General features: G+C 43.8%; 2 protein-coding genes across 2 annotated transcripts in view; one reads left to right on the top strand and one right to left on the bottom strand.

The window, feature by feature from the left end:
• The window catches only part of LOC125446366 (uncharacterized), a 281,544-nt gene that overhangs the window by 117,742 nt on the left and 151,466 nt on the right, over positions 1 to 12,336 (bottom strand). The gene's annotated exons all lie outside the window — the stretch shown is intronic.
• The window catches only part of LOC132206259 (zinc finger protein 239-like), a 50,528-nt gene continuing 49,259 nt past the window's right edge, over positions 11,068 to 12,336 (top strand). Inside the window, exon 1 of the mRNA XM_059639701.1 lies at positions 11,068 to 11,476. The gene's annotated coding sequence lies outside the window, so the exon portion shown is untranslated. The remainder of the gene's footprint in view (positions 11,477 to 12,336) is intronic.

The raw sequence follows: 12,336 nt of genomic DNA on the forward strand, positions 1-12,336 counted from the left end.
TCCTCAAAGAACTCGATAAGGTTTGTGAGGCATGACCTGCCCCTCACAAAGCCGTGTTGACTGCATTTAATCAAGCCATGCTCTTCCAGATGGTCATAAATCCTATATTTCTTTCCCTACCTGTATTTTCTTGGATGTTACTCTGCTTCATTTCCACTGTCTCTCAGCTATAGACTACAACCAATAAGTTTAATTTTTTGATCTTTGGTGCTAGCCAAATAGATTCTGTCCTTAATCCCTACAGGATAATGTCTATCTCTGGCACAGTAGAATTATAGAGGTCTATAACACAGAATAGGGTTTCTGGCTCTACCACCCTTACAGGCATTGAATTCCAGACTCCCCTGCACTCTGGGTGAAAAATAAATTCATCACATCCCATCTAAACCTTCTGCTCCTTAAATCAATACCTTCTGGTTATTGATCCCTCGCCAAGGGGAAGAAGTTTCCTACCTATCCTGTCATTGCTGCCATAATTTTATTCATCACAATCATGTTCCCCCACTCATACCCCTCCACTCCAAGGCAAACAACTCCAGTCTATCCAATCTCTCTTCATAATTGAAACTGTCCAGCTCAGCCAACATCCTGGTAAATCTCTTTTGCAGTGCTATCACATTCTCCATGTAATTTGGATTCCATAACAGCATTCAATATTCTTGCTATGGCCTAACCAACATTTTATACAGTTACAGCATCACCTCCCTGCTGTTAAAGTCTGTGCCTTGGCTAATAAAGGCAAGTACACCATATGTCTTCAGAACCTCTTTATCCACCTGTCCTGATACCTTAAGGGACCAATGTACGTGTACACCAAGGTTCCTCTGATTTTCGTTGCTTCTCAGGGTCCTACCATTCCTCATGTTTTCCCTTGCCTTGTTTGTCTTGCCCAAGTGTATCACGTCACACATACCAGGATGCCATGTTTTTCTTATCCAATGATTCTATTCTTCCACCTTTTCCTCCTTTCCTATCTTTACTGAACATCTTGTACCTTGGGCTGGGTGTCTGTTATTGCCACAAAATCATATTTTATTGTCATTATTCTCAGGCGAACACCTTCTTCCTGTCTACTCTGTCCAGATGCTTCATTATTTTTAAAGCCTCGATGTCATCTCTCAACTTTCTCCAAGGAAAACAGTCCCAACTTCTCCAGTCTCTCTGTGGAACTGTTGTTCCTGAAATCATTCTTCTGAATGTTACTGCACCCTCTCAGGAGAGGAAGCTGCAAGAGACAGGAGGAAGAGGAGGAATCAGGCCCAGGGAGGACAATAGTGATCCTCCTGTCTCCAGGTCCCTTAAAAATCTCTCTAAAAGTAGACCAATTCTGTTGAGCATCTTTGTGATGTGCTTTAGTCCTACAGAATACAGTAATGCTATCCAAAGGTACAGCATTCAACCCATCAAATGAGCTCTGCCATTTAATGAGATTATTGCCAAAATCGTAATCCTCAAATCCACTTTTCCCCCTAACCCCTCTCTGCTCCCCACAGCACATTCCTACAACCCCCAATACTGTTCACAGCCCTGTAGCAGTACCTGTCCAGTTGAAAAAAAAATCAGAGGGAACAGCGATCATTGTATCATAAGGTTTAAGCTGACAATAGTAAAAGGTTTAAAAGATAGTTCGATAAGTGCATGAAAAAGAAGTGTTTTGAAGGATATAGGCCAAGCACAGGCAGGTGATATTAGCTTAATTTGGGATTACGTTCTGTATGGACAGGTTGGACCAAAGGGTCTGTTTCCATGCTTCTGACTGTATTGTTGTTTGACAATGGGCAGTTCAGGGTAAGAATAATTAACTGGGGCAGAGTTGACTCCCAATGGACAAGAGCGGAGCTGGGCCAAATGTTACGGGAAAAACAGTGACTATAACAATGAGCTGTCTTCAGAGAAAATACGGTTTGGTTACTTGCAATGTGTATTCCCTCAAAAGACAAAAGTAAAGCAAACAAATCTAGAGTTTCTTGGATTAAAAAAAAAGATAGAAATTAAGATTTAATAAAAAAGTGTGCATACGGCAGGTGAAAAATTCAAATGAGATTCTAAGATGAATGCAAAATCTTCAGAATTGAGTTGAGAAAGCAAATATGAAATACAAAGAGGACTACAGAAAAAAGACTCAACTAAAATAAGGGAAATCTCTCTCTTTCCTACAGGGACATCAGTTCGTGGGAGCTAACAAACTAGTGGTATCACGACTGGACTGTTACTCCCAAGACCAAGATAACACTTGGAGAACCAAGTTCGAATCCAGTCACAGGCAGATAGTGGAATTTGAGTTCAATAAGAATCTGGAATTATGAGTCTAATGATGGCCGTGAATTCTTTGCAGTTGTCAGAAAAACCCATTTGGCTCACTAACGGCCTTCAGGGAAGGAAACTGCCATCCTCACCTGGTCTGGCCTACATGTGACTCCAGACCCACATCAATGTAATTGACTCTGAGCTGCCCACTGGGCAATTAGGGATGGGCAATAAATGCTGCCTAGCCAGCGACACCCTCATTCCGCAAATGAATAAAGGAAAAAAATGAATAAAATGAGGGTAATGCTGTTAATGTGATAAACATGGACTTCGAAAAGGCATCTAATGCAGTGTCACACGTCAGACTTGTCAGGAAAGTTGGAGCCCATGCAATAGAAGAGAGAGTAACAAAATGGGGCAAAAGTGGCTAAGGAATAGTATATACAAACATAACGGTTAATGGATATTTTTCAAGCTGGAAGAATGTTTATAGTTCCTTGAAGTACAGAATTGGACACTTGTTTTCCCAGATTTATATTAACGATCTAGATCTTAGAGTGCACTGGACAATTTTAATGTTTGCAGACAATACTAGATTTGGAAGCATTGTTAACCATAAGGAAGATAATGTATAACTTCAAAATGAAATTGACAAGTTGGCGATTTGGGCAGAGATCCAAAAGCAGATCCTGAGCTTGGGAGGGCGGTGGGAGTCACGCAACTGTAGTGTTTCCCAAGCTGAGATGTTGGGGATTTTACTGGTGTTTGCTGTGGAGGGTGTCTGTCCACATTACGCCACAATCGATATGCTGGCACAGCACCTGTTCATGATGCTCCACAACATTTGTGGACAGTTCCCTACTCATTGCTCCTTGTAGTCACTGTTCGTCCTCACTCCCCACTGTGAGCATGCTCCATTTTTACTGTATAATGTGGGCATTGTTCCCCACCCTCCTTATTCTCCAATTTAGGCACTATCCCTTTTCATTGTATACTCTGGGCACTATCATTTCCCAATGTCAGCACTGTCCCATCACAACATGATTTTGGTATCTCCCATCTTCATTGTAGAATTTGGGTAATGCCCCGCCCTCTTGTCCCACACATTGCACCAGTTGAATAAACTAAACTGTCCATTCTAAACTCAGCAGTTGTAGATCCGGGGTCTCCATAGCCTGGACATGAGGAAGGAAGCTCATCAATGATCTGTTTTTCCCTTTTGTTCATGCAGTGGTTTCTGAGAAGCCCTATGTTTATTGCCAATCCTTAATTGACTTGTAGGAGGTGGCGGTGAGTTGCCACCTTGAACCACTGCAGTCCACATTGTGTAGGTAGATCCACAATGCCGTAAGGGAGGGAGTTCCAAGATTCAGCAAATTGAATATCAAAGTCAATTCTTTATTGCCAGGAACGGTCATTGTTTGGCACTTCTGTGGCTCAAATTTTAATTGGCATTTAACAGCACAAATCATCCAGGTTTCTGCATTCAGATATGGATTGCTTCAAAACCTAAGGAGTCATGAATGATGCTGCATTTTGTGCAATCAACAATGAACATAATAATAATAACAATAATTCTGGCCATATAATGGAGGGGCGCTTATTGATAAAGCAGCTGAAGATGGTTGGGCCTAGGACACTACCCTGAGGAATTCCTGCAGAGACGCTCAGGAGCTGAGATGACAACCTTATTCCTATATGCCAGGTATGATACTAACTAGTGGAGAATTCTCTCCCGAATTCCATTGACTCCAGTTTTGCAAGAGCTCCTTAATTCCACACGCAGTCGAATATAGACTTGATGTCAAGGGCTGTCACTCTCATTTAATGAAAGAATTCGAACCCTTTTCTCTACATTGGACAAATGTAATAAGGTCAGGAGCTGAGTGGCTCTGTCACAACCTAAACTGAGATTCAGTACTTAGGTTATTACTATGTAAGTGTCACATGATAACATTGTTGACAATCCTTTCTATTATCAAGATAAGACTGATGGGGGCATTTATTGGCTGGATTGGATTTATTCCAGTTGTGTAAACCAGTGGGTAATCTTCCACATCACCAGGTAGATTTCAGAGACTGTACTAGGGTGTCTTGGAAGGGGCAGGTTGATAGTGTAGTGAAGAGGGATGGGAGGAAAGGATATCAGATGAGTCTTCAAGATATTGAGGAAAACACAGGATAGAAGAAGATAACATTTCCTCTGGTTGGGGGTTCTCAACATAGGCAGTATAGTCTGAGAATTAGAGGCAGACGGTTCAGGAGAGAGGGTGATAAAGGTTTGAACCTCTCTTCTTCCACAATCAACAGTGGATGCTGGATCAGTTGTTAATTTCAAATCTAAGATTGATAAATGTTTGTTAAAATATATTAAGAGATATGAGCCAAAGACAAATATATGGAGTTATAACACAGATCAGCTATGATCTCAAAGAAGGTTAAACAGGCTCAAGGGGCTAAGTGGTCGACTTCTATTCCTGTGTTCCTATGAAAACTGGCATTGAGCTGATGGGCCACATGTTTCCTTCCTGTATAATATGGTGCACTGGTCTTTTCCCCAAGCTAGGGCATGGGTTTATGGCTAGAGGGGAAAGAGTTAAAAGGGACCTGAGAGGCAACATTTTCATTTGAGTGTTGCATGTGTATGTGATAAGCTGCTAGACGACATGGTGGGGGAGGGGGGGGGGGGGTGGTGGTACAATTACAATGTATTAAAAAAAATGGGACAGTTACATGTATAGAAAAGGTTTAGAGGAATATGGGCCAAATGCAGGCAAATGGGACTACTTACATTTGGAAATCTGGTCAGCATGGATGAGTTGGGCTGACAGGCCTGTTTCCTTGCTGTACAACTATTACTTTCGGAGGAGGCAGATAGAGCTCAATGTGGAGAAGTATGAAATGATTTATTTCGGTAGAAAGAACAGAGAGACCATATAAATTGCAGGATTTTACTCTAAAGAGTATGCAGGAGCAGAGAGACCTGAGTGTGTATGTGCATACTTCCTCAGCATGGAGTGGTTAATACACGTTTCATAGAAAGACCTACAGCACGGAAGCAGACCTTCAGCCCATTGAGTTCACACTGATTATTCAAAGAGCATCCCACCCTATCCCTGTAACTCTCATGGCTAATCCACCTCACCTGCACATCTTTGGACTGAGAGAAGAAACTGAAGCACCAGGAGGAAACTCCACAGGGCTACTGTGCAAGCTCCACACAGACAGTCACCCAAGGGTGGAATTGAACTTATGCCCTTGGAGCTGTGAGACAGCAGTGCTAACCACTGTGCCATCCCTGTTTCTGCATCCTATTTCAGTACCCTAAGCATTATTAACAGTGACACAGAGCACAAGAGCAGACAGGTGATGCCGAACCTGGAAAGATACCAGTTTATACCTAGCTGGGATACTGCATATAGTTGAGTGTGCTAGGATGTGAACTCATTTGAAGAGAATGCACAAGGGGTTTATGAAATGGCTAGAGGGATAAGATACTTCAGTTATGAGGATAGATTGGAGAAATGTGGACTGTTCTCAGAGAGAAGAACACAGAGGAGATATGACAAACTTTTCAAAATTTTGGAAGGTCTGGATACAGTTAATAGGGACAAAGAGTTTCCAGTTATAATGAGATTTTTTTTAAAAAGCAAGGGCATAGATTTTAAGTGATTTGCCAAAGAAGAAATTCTTTTTCATACAATGATTAATTTAGCATGCACTGAAGTGTGGTGAAGGCAGGTTCAATTGGGACGTACAAGGAGGACATACAGGCAGAGAGACATATAGGGAGGAGAGTGGCACTAAATCATGATGCTTATTTGGAGAGCTGTTGTAGCTATGATGGCCTGAATGGCCTCCTTTCACACTAAAAATTCTGTGACGTTGAGGAGATGGTGTGTTTATTGATGGCTGTGTTTCTCTGTCATTACTGTGGGTCTGGACTCACATGACCATCCAACCCAATTAAAAAGACATTTGTGAACCTGAAGCATTTTTACAATAATCCTCAATGTTTACATGGACACTATTATACCAGCTCTTTATTCCAGATTTTATTAAATTTAAATTACACCATCTGCCATGGTGCGTTTCGAATCCCACTGTGACAGATGGTGAAATTTACTCAGAAGTTCCAAACATTTTACGGTCAATAAAGTACTTTTGAAGTGTGGTCACTACAGTAATGTTGAAAATGTGCAACCCCCGTGAACACAGCAAAATTCCAAAAACAGCAATTTGAAAATAACCAGATTAATGGAAGTGATGGAGAAAATAATGTGGCTAAGAGACTATGGATTACTCCATTTTATTTTGAAATGAATTTTTTTTAGGAAAACAGAAATTGTACCTGTTCAACAACCCAACTAAACATGGCACCTCTGAACAGTGCAAATTCCTCATTTCTTGACTGGAGTGTCAGTCTTAGTGTCCATATTCTCAAGTGAAACATGAAGCCACAACTGCTGATTCAAAGCTGAGGATATGACCTTGATAATCACCCCAATCTGAGATCCCTTTAAGTCCCCATTGCTCCTCTAACTTTAGTTTCTGGAGCATGTCAGTTTAATTGTTCTGTGAGACTGCAGTGGAATACAATGCTGCTGCTGCTGGACTGTGCCTCGTGGACACCTGGCTTTGGGATCTGTCCCGAGTCTACTTCCCCCATGAGGACAAACATGATCGACTCATTCATTAGTTGGGAGGGAAGTGGTAGTGGTAGTTTCCCTTGAATTTGTTTGATCAGAAGTCTTGAGACTCCATGGAGTCAATATTGAGGTCTTACCCACCTGCCATCGGGATGGGACATTCCCAGGGATGGTGACGGAGGAGCCTGGATGTTCCCAGATTGATATGATTTAGTGAGTATCACTGCTACTTGATCAGTCTGTGGGGCAGCTCTCCTCATTTGGGGACTTGTCCTCAGACCTTGCTAAGAGAGACTTTACAGATTTCACTGGCCTGAGATCACTGTAGTCTTACTCTGACAGTGTCAGCATTCTCCAGATCTCTCAGATTTTCCTCATTATTGGACTTTGCAGTTACTGTTTATCATTGTTTGCTCAGTCATTTCAGAGGGCAGTTCAGAATCAATCATGATGTAAGCTCAGTGAATTGACAGCCCATTTTGCACTCCATCCAATTATCTTTTCCATTGCTCATATGAAGTGTGTAACAAAAATATTTACATGATTATTGAACCAGTGTGAGGCGTGTGACAAAGCATCCTTACAGTCAACACGCCTTTCTACATAAGAAATCATTCACAAAGGGGTGAAACTATTCAGGTGCCGAGGTGTGTGACAAATCATTCTCAAAGTCATCTACGCTCCGTGAACACCAATGCATTCACACGGGAAGAAACTATTTAAGTGTAAAAGGTTTTGTGATAAAGCTTTTATGATGCCTTTGACCCTCCCGAGACACCAGAGAATTCACAATGGGAGAGACCATTAAAGTATGAGGTTTGTAATAAAGCTTTCCTCATGTCCTCAAGCCTCCTAATACGCCACAGGATTCACACGGGGGAAGAAACCACTCCAATATCAATTGTGCAACCAAGTTTTTACAGCGTTGTCAATGCTTGTAAAAACAGTGACACACCCACACCTGGGAGAAGCCTTTTAATGTGATGTATGTGACAAATCATTCCCGCACCTCTGCACACACCAGTGCATTCACACAGGAGAGAAACAATTCATAAATTAGTAGTGGGACAAATTTCCTGGTCAAAGACAATTCTCGAACACCAACACATTCACACAAGGGAGAAACCACTTATGCGTGAACTGTATGAAAAATCATTTTTGCCGTTGCCAAACCTTTGCACACATCAGCATATCAACGCTGGGAAAAAACACTAAGTGTGAGGTGTGTACTGAGAGCTTTGGACAATTATTAAACCTGGTGGAGCACCAGTGCACTCACAAAGGTGAGAACTAATCATGCACAAACTGTGGGGCACAGAATTGTCAGAATCAGCAAGCCTCAATGAGGACTAAAGAATGCACCAGGAAGGCACCATACATATACAAGTTTGTGCCACAAATTTGTGTGTTCATGGAACCTCCAAGTAAACCATTACCTTCACAGTACAGAAAAACCCATCAGGTATGATGTGTGCAGTAAATCATGCACTGTTACGGTTTCTTGCCTTCACACGGGGGTAGACATTCATGTCTGGTGTATTGTTCGAGTGAATCAAACATTGTCATCATCAGAGGCTCCTCAAAGGATCAACTATAAGGTTTGTGGTTAAGCTTTCATAAATTCTCAACGCCCCAGGCCATCAGACAGTTCACACATTCAAGAAATTGCACAGGTGTAATGTTTGTGAGAAGCCTTTCACCTACCCTTGCCACCTCCCAAAGCATCCTCAGCTCCACACTGGTGAGTAATCATTCATGCGTGAGGTGAGAGTCAAGGTTTTCAGAGTCAGTGAATTTCCTGGTCCATCAATAAGCTCAGAGGGAAGGAATCAGATCTGTGCAAGTATCATAATTGAAGCCTTCAAACCGTTGTTGGGCCTACTAGAACATTAATTAAACAACACTGGAGACAAAACCTTCTAGTGTGACATGTACCAGAATTGCTTCACTCCTCCTCCTCCTCTCTCACCTAATGTGTCCACACGACTTGGAACCAGGTCACCTGCTTCTATTGTATTGAGAGTTGTCTATTCTTTACCCTCCAGTGCTCATTCCAAAGTACTCTGTCTCAATCTCTCCCACCATCAGTCTCGTTCCCCACACCCCCCCCCCCGGCAAAAGAAGGTCAATATAACATTTGATCTGATCACCAAAAGACATAAAATGTATAGAGGCTCCTATATAAAATCAGGATCGAAGATTGACCATCAGTCTGCATGTCATCATTGCTAAAATCAAAACTAATGTGAGAAATAACTTTCCACCCTTGTGGACAATCTCTTGTACTACAGAATTTGTTTATCCTGTAAAATTGTCACAGTCCTGGACCGTAAGGCTGTTATGGGGCGGGGGGAAAAGGGGAGAAGAAATGATAGTGGTTTAACCCAAGGGTCACCACACCTCAGGTGAAGGAGAGGCCGAGAAGAGTCCTTCATGGTAATTTTAACCAGTGAGGGAATTGAACTGTTGGTATCATTCTGCTCCAAAAACCAGCCATCTAGCTGACTGGCCCACCCTCCCCCCTCCTCTCAAACCATCTGATTTTGTCTGTGTCCTCTAAATGAATTAATCTTTATGTGTTCGGGATTTAAAGGGGTACATTTTCAAATTGCATAATAAAGTATTTGCCATTTGTTCTTGTATAGTCCCTATTTCATTACCTGTTAATATTGAAACTTTGTATGAATCATTTGTGTCCAGAGAAGCAGTCAAGCAAATGGATTACCGATAGAAAACCTATTGTAATGTCAGAAAAGTGGCAGTGTGCATAATAAGACCCTACGAACTGCCAAGTGGTCATGATCAGATTATTTGTTCTTTGTGAACCGCATCGAAGAATTTCCCAGTGGATTCGCGTGTGGGAGAACCATCTGAAGCACTTTCCATGATAGTAGGAACTGCCGGTGCTGGAGAATCTGAGATAACAAGGTGTAGAGCTGGATGAACACAGCAGGCCAGGGATCTCTCCCTATTTATTCCAGAATCCTGACCCCATCCCCCTCTCTGATGAAGGGTCTAGGCCTGAAACATCAGCTTTTGTGCTCCTGAGATGCTGCTTGTCCTGCTGTGTTCATCCAGCTTCACACTTTGTTATCTCGGATTCTCCAGCATCTGCAGTTCCCATTATCTCCGTGTTTGTGTTTGTTTTTATTCCTGATTTAACAGCATCCGCAGTTCTCCTGGTTTTTACATCCTAACTATTCCCATCCTGTTTTCCAGCACTTGGCCATAGCCTTGTCTGCCTTGGAATTGCAAGTGCACATCTAAGTACTTTTAATTGTGATGAGAGTTTCTGCCTCTACCACCATACGGTCAGTTCCAGATTCCCACCACCCTCAGTGATTAAATTTAAAAAAAAATCCTTCCCTCACATCTTCTCCCCAACCTCCTGCCCCTTTTCTTAAATCTACGTCCTTGGGTATTGGCCCCTCCACCAAGCGGTGAAGTTTCTTCCTGTCTACGCCCCTCAAATTTTAAAACATCATGCCCCCAGTCCGTCTCGTCCGTTCCAAGGAAAACAACCTTAATCTAACTATCCAACTTCCCTTCACCAGGGAGACTCTCCAGGGCAGGGTAAGTCTCCCGAGTGTACAACACCCGGACAGTGACAAAGCTGTAGAACAGGAATTATTCAGCCGGACAGAGTGTCGGAAAAGGGGGACACCCGAACCGAAGTTTCTACTGAGGATTTTTTTTGGACATTTTTGCGGGACTTGAGCTACTCAACCTTCTGCCTCAGAGCTGCATGTACAACACCGCGCCAAAGACTCACCACAAAACCCGAAGGGGAGGAGAGAGAAGAAAATAAACACCTGCGGCAAAGTGCAGTTCCGGTTGGTCAGGCAACGAGAACAACCGGGAGACCTAATTCCGCCCCAAAACAGGCGGTGAAATCGGTCATAAACAGTTACACGTCCTTCGCGGTTTACAGGTGCGCACCTCCAATTCCAGCGCCGCGCGCCCTCCCCAACCGCCCGCGCTCGAGCTCCAAACCGCCGCGACGCGCGGCTCAGAACTACGACTCCCGACAGGCTCCACGGACCGGACTCGCCGACCACCACACAGGCGCGGAACCACATGCAGCATGGGTAATGTAGTCTCATCCGGGGTTGAGCTCCGAAACACCTGCTCTTAATCAGAACCGTCCGCTGCAACAGGAGACCATTCAGCCCACCTTGTCGCAATGCGAGAGAAAAGGGGACAATGCCTTATTTTCCGTTTATAATTATAAATAGGATCTGGATGCTGTCTTTAAAGTACATCATTGGTGTAATGTTGTGACATACACTGGGCGCTTTGTGCTGAACTGTTTGACTGGAGCTGTGTGTTGGTTATTGAGTGTGTTTATTGGAAGCATTTCCCTCCTGATTTCCAGGCTCAATTTTGTTTATGTCGAGGGAAGAGAGAGCTGGGGATGCAGGGCTCACAAGAGTCAGGGATGCACTGGATGGCAGAGGAGTGAGCTGGATAACGCTGGTACAGGAGGCTACAAGGGGTCCACCCACCTCCAGTTTGTAAGGCAAGCCATCCAGAGCCTGAAGGACAAGGCATTAAGCACTGGCACCTCACACGCACATGAGGTGAGTCAAGCGGGCAGTGGGTTTCTGGATAAACTCATCCCTGTCTGGAACTCGACGTCAACCGTGCCAGGGATCCTCCCAAATGGCACAGTGCCCCACAATCTGAGCAATCTCAAGGACAGAGATAGTATGAACTGCCGATGCTGGAGAATCTGGGATAACAAGGTGCGGAGCTGGATGAACACAGCAGGCCAAGCAGCATCAGAGGAGCAGGAAAGGCTGATGTTTAAGAAAGGGGGTTCTGAAATAAATAGGGAGAAAGTGGGAGGCAGATAGAAGATGGATAGAAGAGAAGATAGGTGGAGAGGATACAGACCGGTCAAAGAGGTGGGGATGGAGCCAGTAAAGGTGAGTGTAGGTGGGGAGTTAGGGAGGAGAGACAGGTCAAGGGGGTGGGATGAGGTTAGTGGGTAGGAAATGGGGGTGGGGCTTGAGGTGGGAGGAATGGATAGGGAGGCGGGTACGAGATGTGCTGGTTTTGGGATGCAGTGGGGGGTGGTGGTAGATTTGTGAAGTCCATATTGACACCGTTGGGCTGCAGGGTTCCCAAGTGAAATATGAGATGCTGTTCCTGTAGCTTTCAGGTTGCGATATTGTGGCAATGCTGGAGGCCCAGGATGGACATGTCATCCGAGGAGTGGGAAGGGGAGTTGAAATGGTTCGTGACTGGGAGGTGTAGATGTTTGTTGCGAAACGAGCGTAGGTGTCCCAAAAAGCCTCTGCTCAGTTTCCGCGATGTAGAGGAAGCCACAACAGGAACAGTGGATACAGTGTACCCCATTAGCAGGTGTGCAGGTGAACATCTGTTTGATGTGGAAGTACTTCTTAGGGCCTGGGATAGGGGTGAGGAGGGAGGTGTA

The sequence above is a fragment of the Stegostoma tigrinum genome, chromosome 34 (genome assembly GCF_030684315.1).
Source record: "Stegostoma tigrinum isolate sSteTig4 chromosome 34, sSteTig4.hap1, whole genome shotgun sequence".
Classification (NCBI taxonomy): domain Eukaryota; kingdom Metazoa; phylum Chordata; class Chondrichthyes; order Orectolobiformes; family Stegostomatidae; genus Stegostoma; species Stegostoma tigrinum.